Genomic DNA, 14,619 nt, shown 5'->3' with positions numbered 1-14,619 from the left:
ATAAAGCCACTTGAATTTCTTACTATAGCGTATGCCTAACAACAGTTCCTTCATTAAAGGAGTCTCCAATCTATCTTTCCAATGTTGGAAGTTTTTTTTTTTCACTTGGTTAGACTATAAATTATATAATTAGTTTAATCATTTATCCATGTGTAAGAATTATATAATTTATAGTCTAACCAAGTGAAAAAACTTCCAGAGTCTTTCTATAATGCAGAGTTATTTAATAATAGGGTGTGACACCTTTGGCAACTAGCATATAGAAATATGAGTTCTGCATTGCTTCAACCTTGGTATCACCTCTGGGTCTGGCTCCCACTGACGAGATCTCCGTTTTCGACAAGATAAGTACTTTGGTTTTCTTTCGTTTGTTTTTCACTTTATTGTATTTTATTGGTGTTAGCGGTGGTTTCGTCCCCACTAGCACTGGTTTCTTTTAATAAATATTAGGGTGGCTGGTAGTGCAGTTAATATCTGCATACGAGATTACTTTTAGCGGCATCACGGCCGCCATTTATATAGTAGCTGAAACAAACATTTGCTGGTGGTGTAGAATTATTTCTATATCACGGGATTATTTTATTCTCAGCCTGACGACTGAAAGTGTTTTTTTTCTTCCAACTAAACCCAGAGGTTATAGTCTTTTTCCCACTTGAGATAATGTTACCAATTCCTCAAAGGGTTGGAACTCTATGAATTGAAGTGAAGAAGCGAGACGGGTAACTAAGTTTTTAAAAGAGATAGTCAGCACAAACAAGATTTATTCTTTCACCCCTTACGGCGGAGGGAAATATTTAATTGTAGTTAAAGATGTGGAAACAAGCACACACTATTACAGGGTTTTACTTTCGAAGGCAGAACAGTTATTTCTGTAATGGTCAGGAGCCAGGTAAAAAGATTAAATTCTCAAGATTTTCAGATGGAATATATAGAGAATAGTAATGAAATTCTTATACAGACATTTTCGAAATGGGGTAAGATTAGTAACATACAAAAGGGTTTGTCAAGTGAAGAGCCAAATTGGTTTTCTGGTGATGTAACCTCCAAAATGGATATGAAGACACCCATTCCAAATTTTCTCAACATCGGTACAACCGAAGTTATGATAAACTATCCAGGAGAACAGCGTCAATGCCTGCGTTGTGGTTCATGCGATCACTTAGGTGGTAATTGCCCCAAATCTAAACGTTTCAACTGCATGGAGATCGGACATATCGCTAATCAGTGCCTCATATCCTGACAGAAATGCGCAAGTTCTGAACACCGCGTTAACAGCTGTGCTTTTAGAACTTTTAGTCAGGGAACATCAGTTGAAATTACCAATAATGAATCTGAAATAAGAACTGAACAGGTACACAACGAAATGAAAAATCATTCAACTGTTCTACAAGGAGAAACTGGAGAAGAAACAGTAAAGCAAGTACGACAACTGAAAGAACTTAATATGCAGACAAGATCATCAAAAAGGAAAGACGAATTAATAAAAAAATTGAAGATATACAAAAATAAGAACAACTAAAAGAAAAAGAAGTAATAAAAAATGAAAAGATGGAGAAAGCTATGGATCATCAAACGAAAACTCTTCAGGCTCAGAAGAGTTTATGGATTATGAAGAACCAACTCATGCTAATAAAGAGAAGGCAAGAGATACAATTAAAGAAAATATAATAAAGTTTACTGATTTAAAGTTTTCTCAGTACAGTTATTATCTACATGAAAAGAAAATAACTACCTTCCAAATAAAAAATGATAGCCATGAAATTGATGTAAAGGAAAACAGTTTACAAGAAGCAGGTTACAGAATTGCTTCTTCACAGATTGAAGACCTCATCGGGTTCATCCAAAATTTAGAAGTTAAAGACGTACCAGTGACACTTCAATAATCATAGCATCTCCTTTCTGCATTTCCTAATTAAATGTACGAGGATTCCATAGGCAAATTAAACAAGAAACTATACGGAAACTTATGCTACTCCATAATATCAGGTTTTTGTTTCTCCAGGAAGCATACTTCTGCAGATATAAAAAGTTTAAGAGATAGGTATCCACTTCTTTCTTATTGGAGGTTTCGAAAATTTAACAGCGCTGGAGTAGGAGTTCTTATTCTTCCCCACCTCCTTGGGCCATTCTATAATATCTACAGGGATGCAGAAGGGAGAATCTTGAAAATAGATTGGAAATACTGTGGATGTGTAATAAGGTTTATAAATATTTATGCTACATCCAATGGAACAGTTAGACGAAAATTCTTCCAGGAATTGGAGCCATATTTATATGGCGCCCATTACATCATAGCAGTTGGAGACTGGAATTGTATTGAAAACCCCACATTAGACAAAATAGGAAGACACCACAGGAGTGGAAATGTGGGATGTGCACAGTTAAAAACATGTCTTGACAATGCTCAACTAGTAGACATATGGAGGATTCACAATCCTAATCTCCAGGCATACACCTACATGAATAAAGGAATTGGTAGTCGTATTGATCGAATTTATCTCTTCTCTTGTAAATAGGATAATTCAGATAAAATATGTTGACATCAACATGTCAGATCATAATCCAGTTATACTTAAGTTCCACTGCATGGAAAATGTAGAGATCTCTTCTGGACCATGAAGACTTCCACAAACTTTTCCGTGGATCTTTTCAACTAAATTCTAGACCCTCTGTTTGAATTGGAAAAATGATACCTGGAATTGGGATATGTGGTTAAAATTGAAAAAAAGAAGTAGTAAAGCAGAATATGATGGAACGGGGAAAGGAACAGGCTTTCTTCAAAAGAATAAAGTTGAAAAGTTGAAAGTATAAAGAGAGATGCTGGTTTGTAACAAACCATCACAATGGAATAGAATGTAGTAACATAGAGATAGAAATGGAAAGGCAGAAACAAGTAGAAGGAAGAAATTTTAAGATAAGAATACAACAGTACTTAGCAGATAGTCCTTCACATTCTTCAATAGACAATTTACAAAATTTCGCAAAGGAAGTACTATCACTCAAATCTGTGTTGATGGAGAAGACATATCCACCACTAAAGACATCTTTGACTCCTTTCAAAAACACTACAAAAATCTGTTTGAAGACAATAGTACTCTTTGAAATTATAACTCTTGGAGCATTAATGGCTCTCCTGTTCATATCCACGATGGGGTTGATAGCCCCATTACAGCATTTGAAATTACCATTACAGCATTTGAAATTACAGCCTATAAAGAATGCCAGACAAGAAAATTCCGAGGATCTGATGGTCTAGGGATAGAACTTTATCGTGAATCCTGGGATTTTATTCTTCCCATTCTAGTTACACTATTTAATTCTTTTCTCTCATCAGGACACATACCAAGTGAATTAATAGCAAGCCATACTGTCTTCATTCTTAAACCTAATAAAGATCACATCTTAATCAGCAGCTGGAGACCTATTTCTCTATCTAATACTGACTACGAGATATTTTTCGCATTATCAATAAGAGGCTCAAAGTGGGAATGAAATATATAGTTAAAGTGTACCAATGGAGTACCAGGTCTAGCAGTTGAATTTAATCTATTTCTGCTACGTGATCTAATCCGCTTATTTAACACGAAAAAGCAGTCGATGGCAGTCCTATCAATAGACCTTACTCAAGCATTCGATAATGTCCAGCATCCCTTTCTATTCCACATCAACTGCTATCTGTGGTCAAAGGAGCCTATGCCAATTCAACCACTCGCCTCATAGTTAATGGGTTCCTGTCAGACCCAGTAAAAATTCAAAAAGGAGTCAAGCAAGGCTGCCCTCTCAGTCCACTGCTCTTTGCATTGGTTCTTGAACCTTTCTTACAACTAGTCAACAATACGCATGCTGTGCCAGGAATAAGAGTTCAACTAAAAATGAAAATAAGGCATTAGCATATGCCGATGATGTAGTCGGAACTTTGAAGGATAATGATTCCACATATATATATATTTTGGTAATTTGGAAAAATTCAGCAAACGCAGCGGATTAATTATTAATGCAGACAAGACAAAATTAAAAGTTTATGAAAAGTGGGATCTTGGAGGCATTCCTTTGGAGGCTAACCCCCAAAGAGATAATACCTCATTATACTTGGAATTCCCTTCTCCACTTACCAAATATTACCAGTTCAAGAACTTGGAAATGTTAGAAGACTGGAAAAGAGGGCCATTCTCCTTTTTTCTAAAGCCATAGTACACAAAACCATAATATTTACTGCTCAGTTGTACATAATAAATATTGCAGACATCACAGAAGCTGAAGAAAAGCAATTATATAGTAAATATCTGCAATTTTGTTTGGTCTATCCGATACCAAGAAGTTAAAAAGGAATTTCTTCAACTATCAACGAAGCATGGGGAATTTGGACTTCCAGTCTTAAAATATTGCTATTTAAGCAATTCAGCTTCAAAAATACATACAATATTGCAAACTAATCACACATGTGCAGACCTTTTCTGGTACTTCTGATTTTCATCTTCCCCTGTTTGTAATTAATGATTATAAAGGTCCAAAAGCTGAGATTATTCCTGAATACTATAACACTGTGCTTAACTCTAAGACTGCTAAAAACACTCGGGAATTGGCATTCTTTCCATTAAAAAAGAGTCACATTTGGTATAAAGAAATCTCTAATCTCTTTCGCTGCGAAGGTTCACAATTCGGTAGCGACAGCAATATTTTGTTTCATAATTTGATGAAGTTCTGTTACTCTAACAGAAAGGATCTTGCTTGAAGAATTGAATATGGCCTCCTTCCACTCAATGCCATCAAATGGAGGTACTGTGACATCGGAGTTCCAATCTGTGACATCTGTTACCAATTGGAAACAGTAGAACATGCATTCTACAGATGCCCTCTTGATCTGCGTATTTGGAACAGATTATGTAATGTGTTGGGCATGCCACTATTTTCAACAGAACCGTATTTTGTTTACAATACCCACCACCTGTCAGCAATGGGAAGAGAATTTTGATTTTTATAATTAATGAATTAAAATGCCATTTATGGAGGGTTAGCAAACAACATGGAATTGAAAACCAGCAATATGACATCCAAATGCTTTATAATATTGTATTGTGGAAAGTTTATTGTTCAGTCAGACGTTTTTTTGTTTTTAGAAAGAAGCATTCTAGGAGATATCAAATTTATTACTAGATGGTGTAGACCACCCACATTATGCAATATTCACCAGGGGGAGATAAAATTCTGTCTATTCTTGCTAAGAGAGGTTTTTAAATAGTTCCATCATCTTAATTCAATGTAGGCTCATAGTCAATTGCAGGGATGACTGGAGAACAATTCCAGGCAGAGAAGACAAACTCATGGCGGTTAACCCAGGTGGGGCTAACCACTGGGTATCAGTCATTCCGAGGTGGTTAGCCCCACCTGGGTATGAACAGCCAAATTCCCCACCATGAACAACCAAAACTGGTCTTTTGGTTGTTCATCTATATGAGATTGGTGAAAAAGAAAAACTGATTGACTGTGGCTATATGATGATATAAAAGATCTGAGGCCTTTTCTCTCATGCTATCTATCTGTCTTTTTTTTCTCCTAATACTATCAGGCTCTCTTTCACCCATCTACTAACTACTCTAGCCTATGATGAGTAACCATTTACTTTTTCACCTCAATTAAGGTCGAAACCGGTCTGGATAGTGACCCTTCCCATAATACATAGCAGTATACATATCCACAAGGAGATGTGCTTTGCATTATGAGATACTAAGGAAAGTGATGAGAACTTTGTCCAACTTTGCCACGAGTTTGCCCCAGTCGTGAAGATACTTCAGGTGCAAACTTTGTTTGCTTACATTTGGATAAAGGATTAAACTAATTATGTAATTTACTAACTTTCCAAGGTTAAATTATCCGTATCGTTCATTTTAGAAAACAAGTAATTAAACATTTACAGTAAATCATTTCCGGTTATTAAACCACGATATCTTCTTTGTTTTTAAATATTTGATTGTATTACAAAGTATCCTTATCCTTTTAAGTAAAACTTATGTGGGAAATAAATGTAAAGTTAAGTATAACACTTCTATAGAACACTTCATCAAAAGATCATTAGCATATCTCACACTATTGAATAATACTGATAGATTTTAGTTTGTTACAATAGTGTGGATATATGTGAAGGATCTTTTAGAGGAAGACTTCATATACCAGTAAATAGTATGAGAGGAAAAATTACATTTTAAATCTCAGCCAAAACAAGCAAACAAACAAAAAAAGCAGCTCGTATTGAATAATATTGAGAGTATTAACTGAAATCAAATATTTTAGTAATATTAAGTGGATAGCTAGATCAGCACTTGTTTACAGATATGAATAGTATACCATTAATATACCATTAATGGTATATTAATGGTATACTATTTATGGTATCAGAACTTGTTTACAGATATTAATAGTATACCATTAATATACCTTTAATGGTATATTAATGGTACCTAGATATTAATGGTATACTATACTATACTATTAATATCTAGTCATTTTAAACATAACATATACTTTGATTCTTGAAACGTGGTATTTGTGATATCATGACCAAGTTTCTCTGAATTATCTTTTTCAACAGTTATTCCAGTATATCGTGTCTGTCAAACAATGTACATAGTATAAAAAATAATCAAATATTCTGTCATACTGATGTTGTTCTGAATTACAGCCGAAGCAACTGAGGCTGTTAAGCTTACACTGCAGTTTCCTATTGAGATATAATTTATTATTATTATTATAAAAATCCTCCATGGAGTCAAAGACTCATCGTGGGAGGTCCACTGTTATATACACAGTTTATCATACCGCGCCTTAAATATATTCACTGTCTCTGCGCTCACCACACTCTCGAGTAATGCATTCCAGTCACTCACCACTCTCCATGCAAAAAACCTGCTCCTCACTCCCTTGCTCACACCCTCCTTATACAGCTTCCAGGGATGACCTCTTTTTCTCCTGCTATCCTTACCCATTCTGTGCAAAACCTCCCCGACATTAATCTGATAATAACCTCTTAACAGCTTATATGTCTAGATCATATCCCCCTCCTCCTTCTATTCACCAATTCTTACAAATTGCACTTTGTCAATCTGTCTTCATACTCTACATTCCAGAGACCAGAAACCACCTTAGTCAATCGCCTCTGAACTTTTTCTAACGCATTTTCATCTTTTTGAAAGCCAGTTGACCAAAACTGTGCACAGTAATTCATATGTGGCCTGATCAAAGCCTTACACAAAGGAACCATAACATCCTTACTTCTACAAGTCAGTGTCCTCCGCATTATTCCCATTATCCGCTGTGTGGTCTTCACAATTTTAGTAACATGTCCCCGAAATTTAGGTCCTTGTCTACACTCATACCCAGATCTCTCATCTCCTCTACCTCTTCCAAGATATTTCCACCGATTGTGTACTTTACATCCCATCCCTGCTTCCCAAATTTCAAAACCTTACACTTTGAAACCTTGAATTGAAATCCCCACTCATTTACCCATTCATCCAGTGTATTCAAGTTCCACTTGCAAAGCTACAGCATCCGCTGCACTCCTGATAGCTCTCCCTTTGCATCATCCAACCATTAAGACTTCTCCATATATCATTTACATATAAATTAAACAGCAATAGACCCAAAACAGACCCTTGAGGTACACCACTAGTAACTTTCCTCTTCTGGGATATCGCTCCTCCATAGACTACTCGCTGATACCTATCAGACACCCAATGTACAATCCAGTGAACTAATCTATTGTTCAGCCCATCGGTTCCAATTTAATTACCAGCTTGTCGTGTGGCAACGTATCAAACGCCTTTGCAAAATATAAATACACCACTGTATATGCAACAACCTTATCCAACGCACTTGTCACTTCATTATAAAAAGTAAGTGGATTGCTCAAGGATGATATTCCTTTAGTAAATCCATGCTGACTGCCAAAGAGTATTTTTCTGTTGTCAACCCAATTCTGAATCTTAGTCCTAACTAACTTCTCTAATACCTTAACCACAACTCCAGACACACAGAGTGGTCGATAATTCAAAGCCTTACACTTATCACCTCCCTTATGAATTGGAACAATTTTAACCTCTTTTGGAACTTGACCCAGTGAGAAACTCATGTTGAAAAGATATGCAAAAGCTGTTGTTAACTCTCTGGCATATTCCTTTCCTTCAAGTCCCACAGTCTTATTTACATTAAGTCTATTAATTTCCTCATATACCTCCTGTTCACTTACTAACAGTTCCTCCTCCTTCTTTCACACTGCTTTAAAGTTCTGCATGATGTCACATTCACATGGATGAAATACCTTTATAAATTGCTGATTAAATATCTCAACTATATCCTCCGCAGCGGTTGGTTATCATTCCTCCGTTTTCACCAATCAATCCCGTCCTATCATAATCATTCTTTCTTCTACTGGCCACATATCGACAAAACTCCTTAGGATTTTTTGGCCGCTTTAGCTAACTGCTGCTCATACTGCATTTTTGCTATCCTTATCAAGCTAGTCACCTTCCTTGCCTGCTCTTTGTACTTCTCATACACCTGATTGTTATAAATACTCATTTTGTGTTTCTTCCATAATACCTTCTTCTTCCAGATTGCATACCTTATCTCTTGATTCATCCATTTTACACCTACTCTATTTATCCTCTTAAGTTGGAATACACTCTGATATTCCCTCCACCAAATAGTTCTTGAGTATGGTCTAAGCAGCATTGATATCCTTTCCATCCAGTACCGCTTTCCAATTTATTATCGCAAGCTTTTTCCTGAGCTTTTCTTAATTACCAGTCTTATAATTCCACATGCATCCCTTTCTAAGAGACGTCCTCGAATGACTGGTCACCCTGCAAGTGATCACCTCGTGGTCACTCTCACCAACTGGTGGAAGATTTGACACCTCATTTATAATAACATCATCTGATGAGATGTTCAAATCCAATACTCTTGATCCTCGTGTACCCTCCGTTACGTGCTTTCTAAGGTAATTGTCTTTCAAAAACTCCAAAAATTCATTTTCTTTACTCCCAGATGCAGTCTCTTGCTTCCAGTCTATATTATCATAATTAACGTCGTCCATAATGATCACTCGTTTCTTGCTAACTAGGCCAATTTGCCTATACATTTCCCTCCATATTACCAGGTCTATAACAACACCCAACTAAATATTCCATCCCGTTTACTTCTACCTCACACCGTACTGCCTCAAAACCGTGGCCACTATTTGCACCTTGCAAATCTACCTTAGATGGGCACAATTCATCTGCTACCATTAACGGTACTCCTCCTCCCTTTCTTCCCTGTCTATCTTCACGAAAAATATCATATCCGTTCATCTCTATTCCTGTCAGGATGTCGTCGTCATCTAACCACGTCTCACTTACACCAACAATTTTGGAGCGAATGAACTCAAGCAAAACAATAATTTCGTTTCCCTTATTTCGAATACTTCTAGCATTAGTGCATTTAGGTGAAGGTATTCATTGAACGTCTGCACTTGTTGGGTTCAGGCAAAATCTAGAAAACGCCAATCAACATTAAGCTAACATTAATGCACCCTTGCATTAAGCTAGGGTGCTATGACCGTCATATAAATAGACCATGTGATTAATGACTTAGCATATGTCTTAAAGAGTAATGGAATCAAAGTGTCAATCACACATCTTCTTTTGAAAGCATGCCGCAGCGAAATACAAATTGCTGAGACAAAGCAATTAAGAAATTCACCAATGATGAGTATATGAAAGATATTGATATAATGCAGTCGCTAAAGGCAAGATTATTATTCTACACTACAAAGCGGAAACATATCTGGAATGAGACCAACGTACTGCATTTTATTAAATTACATTAAGGAAATTTAAAAAAAAAAGGTGAATTTATGCGTTTCCAAGAAATGCAACAAGAATGGCAAAATATTATTTGACCTAAACTTATCAAGCAAGTAAACATGAATGAAATAGACGGTGAGATTCCAGACCTTGCTTTTTGTGCTGCCTGTTATTATTACACAAGGTACACATATTTTCGATGCCGTTTGATTTGTTTTTATATGCACAGTTTCCGCTAAATATTTCATACTTAAAACTTCATAACAACAGAAAACCATTAGACTCATAAAAAGACAACGAGCTTTGATGTGAACAATACCTTAGAGACATTATTTCATCTTGTAATCCGACTCGCTGGTTTCTAAGAAGTTTCTTCTTGAAACCTAGACGAGAAAGTGATTGAATTGGGTGGATGACGAAGTAGTCTAAAGATAGAGCATCAGTTGCTGAAATGCTCTGATAAAAGTCTTCTGGTCACATACTGAAAAAAATAATTAAGAAACAATTTCAATAACAATAGCGAAAACAAATCTGTAACGATTCACATCTCTAAGTTGGTTGTGAACTCTAGAAATGGACAATTTCCATATGTAATTCGCCTTGCTCGACGCCTATGCACACACTATTTGAAAATATTTAACATCTACCTTAAGAAAATGAGGACATAATATGTGTCTTTTACAGTAAAAAAGATGCCATAACGCAGACATTCCTAAACAAAAAAGCTGGTCTGCACATAATAAACATACCTATTATCAAAGATGCAACAAAAAGTGTACTTAGTTTTATTTACTGTGAAAATTAGGAATAAATAATTATGACAAAAATATTCAATAAAATGTCAATTAAGATATTCCTATATTTATTTTGTGTATGAATGAGCTTTTCCTAGTAATAAAAAAGTATATTCATACAACAGATACTTAATATTCTATATGGTGTATTAATTCTTCTAACAGCAGGACAGGAACCCTGTTTAATGAATTATACCGTTTTTAAATTTAACGTGTATAATTTTTCATCTTCATTTAAAAGAGAAAATATATCCATTACTTAAATAGTGACTTATAAAACTTCAGTTTTATTCGAGCAATAATAGCATTGAAAAGCAAACAGCAAGAACACGGATTAAAAGTGTGAAGTTTGTAACACATTTTTTACGAATATGGAAACTAGGGCGTCATTATTGTTTAGTCGCAGATTAGATGTCTTTTTTATTTATTTATTTATTTACTCAAGGCTTTTTCTACGTCACACGTCTTGATTGGATTCCTAGTGTTTTGCAAAATGTGGCACTTTGTAACAAACTTGTTTCAGAAAAAAATCAACATTTGACTTTAAGAAACAGAATTCTACATAATTCAGCTTTTTTACAAGCTTTAAATATCTATGATGATTGTTCGCTTTAAAATGAGCCATTTCATTTTGGATTCACTGCAAAAAATCTTGTTACAAATGAACAAAAAATCACCCAGACTTGATGTAAAAGAATCTTTTTTTTTACACGGTCGAGGATGCCTAATCATTTCAGTAGATCATTTGATCGCTCTTGAGTAGAACTAAAAAATGTTTTCGACTTTAAAAAATCTGTAGTTGATTTGTTCTAAATATTTCTTTCCACAAAATTTTGTTTTAGCATGATCATATTATGAGAAATGAATTCAATCTTCATATATACGTGCGTATATATAAAAAAGTCAACTTACTTCGCTCATATTACGGAGTGAACACGATAGGCACTCATTATGAACATATGTCTGTGTAGAATTCAAAGTGCAAGCAATGTTTGATTGATTAGGCACAAGCACTGTTTAGGAGATATGACCACACATCACGGCTAAGTAGCAATAAAAATGGACACCTCTCGCCGAAAGGATGCTGCATGTTCCAGTTGAAATATAGGAAAAACTATCTTTAAAATCATAAATCTGACTATAGCGGAAGAAATGTTTAAGTACTTGCCTAAGATCTGAAAGTTTTGGTTACATATTGATCTGCACAAAAGAAATTCAGTGTAAAACCTGGGCACTAATAAAATATCTCAAGCTGTGGCGAGGTTGTGCTTTCAACATGCATTAAAGTAGGGAAATTATCTAAGAAATTCCTCGAAGTGCAGTTTATGGGAAGGAATGATAGCAATGAACTCGTCAAATTTCCCAAAAGCTTGCCGCAGTAAAAACGTAGAAGCTGTAAAATGTTTTGAATTTTCTTTGAGTAGTTTTTTTTTAATATATATTTTATGGAAACTAAAGGTAATTTAGATTGCGGCATGTTTAGACAAGATGTATTCAACGACTGCAATCTGGAAAAGTGATTCTTGTCAAGGATAACAAATGGATTAAACTTTAATCTAGTTTTCGTGTTTTTTAGAATAAGCAAACAAACGATTTTCATGTTGTCTTCTTCACTAGCTCTATGCGTAATGAGAATTACTGATTTTATAAGATAACTAAAGGAAACCCCAGTACCGAGGTGACTTTAATGCGATTTCTTCGAGTTGGTTCAGAAAACTTTCAGAACCAACTCGAATAAATCGAATAAAACTTCAGAGCGATTTGTCAAGATTATACCTTAATTTATATAGCATATTATATTCTTGAAAAGATATTTTATTCTAAAAATTGTGTTGTACGTTTTCATTGCGTTGTTAAATACCGTATTAAATATGCTGGCACGTTGTTAAATACCGTGCCAGCATATTTTATCATTTGCGTAATAGCTTATGCAAATAAACACATAGTTGTTTATTAATCCTCGGAAGGTTATCTTTTATTTCTTCCCAAAGATAATGAACTGGCTACAAATATCTTATTGAGGTCTAAGACTGTCTCCGTAATCATTTATTTAAATGTTTATTGAGTGCAAATATATAATTTAATTTAATGACCTATAATTTAATGACCTGGATTTTGCAGATAATATTTACTGGCACATACACAACAACATATGAAGCCTTGACTGTTTGTTTAAGAATAAATTAAGAAGACGGAGTGCTAGAAGGCAAATTGCCGTTTGGCTTTCAATTTATGTTATAAAAGATCTTTAACTTTCACCTTTCTTTCAGTGCAGTAGAAAAACAAGAAATAGCTGAAGCCGAAGTAGGAATAATCATTAAGATTTCCAAACAAAAGAATGGGTATACAAATATGAAAGGATACCGAATAACCCTCACTATCCTTGATATTTTCTTATCAAGGATAGTGAGGGAGCTTGCTCCACCTTTGCTTCGAGACCACTTGGTGTTGTACTACCAAGTGGTCATTTACACTTGGATTCGCCGATAGTTTTTCGGTATATATGAAACTCACAGATTCGTAGTTCTCGATCTTAGAGTTTTGCTTACTGGAAGTTGAACAACAAGGGATCTGTATCCCCTTAATTATTATTAAGGATGCCAGAAAAATAGCCGTTTGGCTTTCAATTTATGTTATAAAAGATCTTTAACTTTCACCTTTCTTTCAGTGGAGTAGAGAAACAAGAAATAGCTGAAGCCAAAGTAGGAATAATCATTAAGATTTCCAAACAAAAGAATGGGTATACAGATATGAAAGGATACCGAATAACCCTAAATATAATCAATGCCTCTAACTCAGAAGAATTATCTGAAAAGCTAAACAATCAGCTGAATTAATAGTACTTGGCGGGAGATTTAAATGCACGGATTGAAAACAGATTAGTATCAGGCACATGTCAAAGATTCAATGGAATGAGATTGCATCAGTTTTGTACAGATAAAGAATTTTGAATAAAAGTGTTATTTAGTGACAGGAATAAATACAAAATAATGTGGAGAAATAAAGGAGGGCAACTAAAACAAGATAAAATATATATAATGAGTATAAGAGTACTAGCAGTTTGCAGACAGTGGAAGTGATCATTCATAGGAAAAATTAGGTTCAATGAAATGAAATAAATTTAAGGTCGAATTATTACGAGAAGACAGTATATCTATAGTATTCTTGTACTAAAAGAACATATCTCTTTGGAAAATTTCAAAATTACCATTAAATATGCAAAGAGATAGAGTTTGCTGCCTTACTCAATATGTTGGACCTCAGATTATAGGTAGGTGAGACCTACTAACTGGTATAGAGTGTCAATGGCACAGTATTTTTAGGAAGGACAGAGGATAGGAGAGGAGGGGTGTGCTGCTAATGATATCTGATGACTTGAATCCAGTTAGAGTTGAGACCTATGATTGTAGTGCTACTACTAACAATATTTCATGTGGCAGTGAGTTTGAAGCCATCTGGTGTGAGACAGAATCTAACAAGACAAATTACATAGTGGGGTGTTGTTACAGACCTGGTGTATTTATTTTTTATTTTTCCTAGTTAAATAAAATCTTCTGTTTGATATTCTACTTAATACGAACAAGAATCCCTCAACTTCTACAATAAACAATTTCATAAGTAAATGATAACAAAAGTACAGCAAATAAAATGGGTGGTTTTCATCCGAGAATAAAACTTGCGTATTAAGGAACAAAGATAAGCAAATAAGACTTCCTCTTTTTAATGCGATGCAGAAATGATTAGTTTCAAAATGCGCCGCGATGAGGAAACGGATAATTATTTTCCTTGGGACGGTAAGCGAGGACAGAAAATTTTCTTTCCACCTGAACACCAACTAATTACACGGAATTAGAGTGCGCCGTATTTTATGTAAAGCATTCATTTGCAGTAATGAGAAAAATTACCGGTTAATTTCCATCCAGGATTTGTCTCTTATTGTGCGTAACACGGCTGGAATGTAAGATGGGAACTGCAATTTATTC

The sequence above is a fragment of the Typopeltis vanoorti genome, chromosome 18 (assembly GCF_054136105.1).
Source record: "Typopeltis vanoorti isolate ZY-2024b chromosome 18, IOZ_Tvanoo_1.0, whole genome shotgun sequence".
NCBI classification, from domain to species: domain Eukaryota; kingdom Metazoa; phylum Arthropoda; class Arachnida; order Uropygi; family Thelyphonidae; genus Typopeltis; species Typopeltis vanoorti.
The sequence above is the reverse complement of the archived record's forward strand: the minus strand, read 5'-3'. Positions refer to the sequence as shown.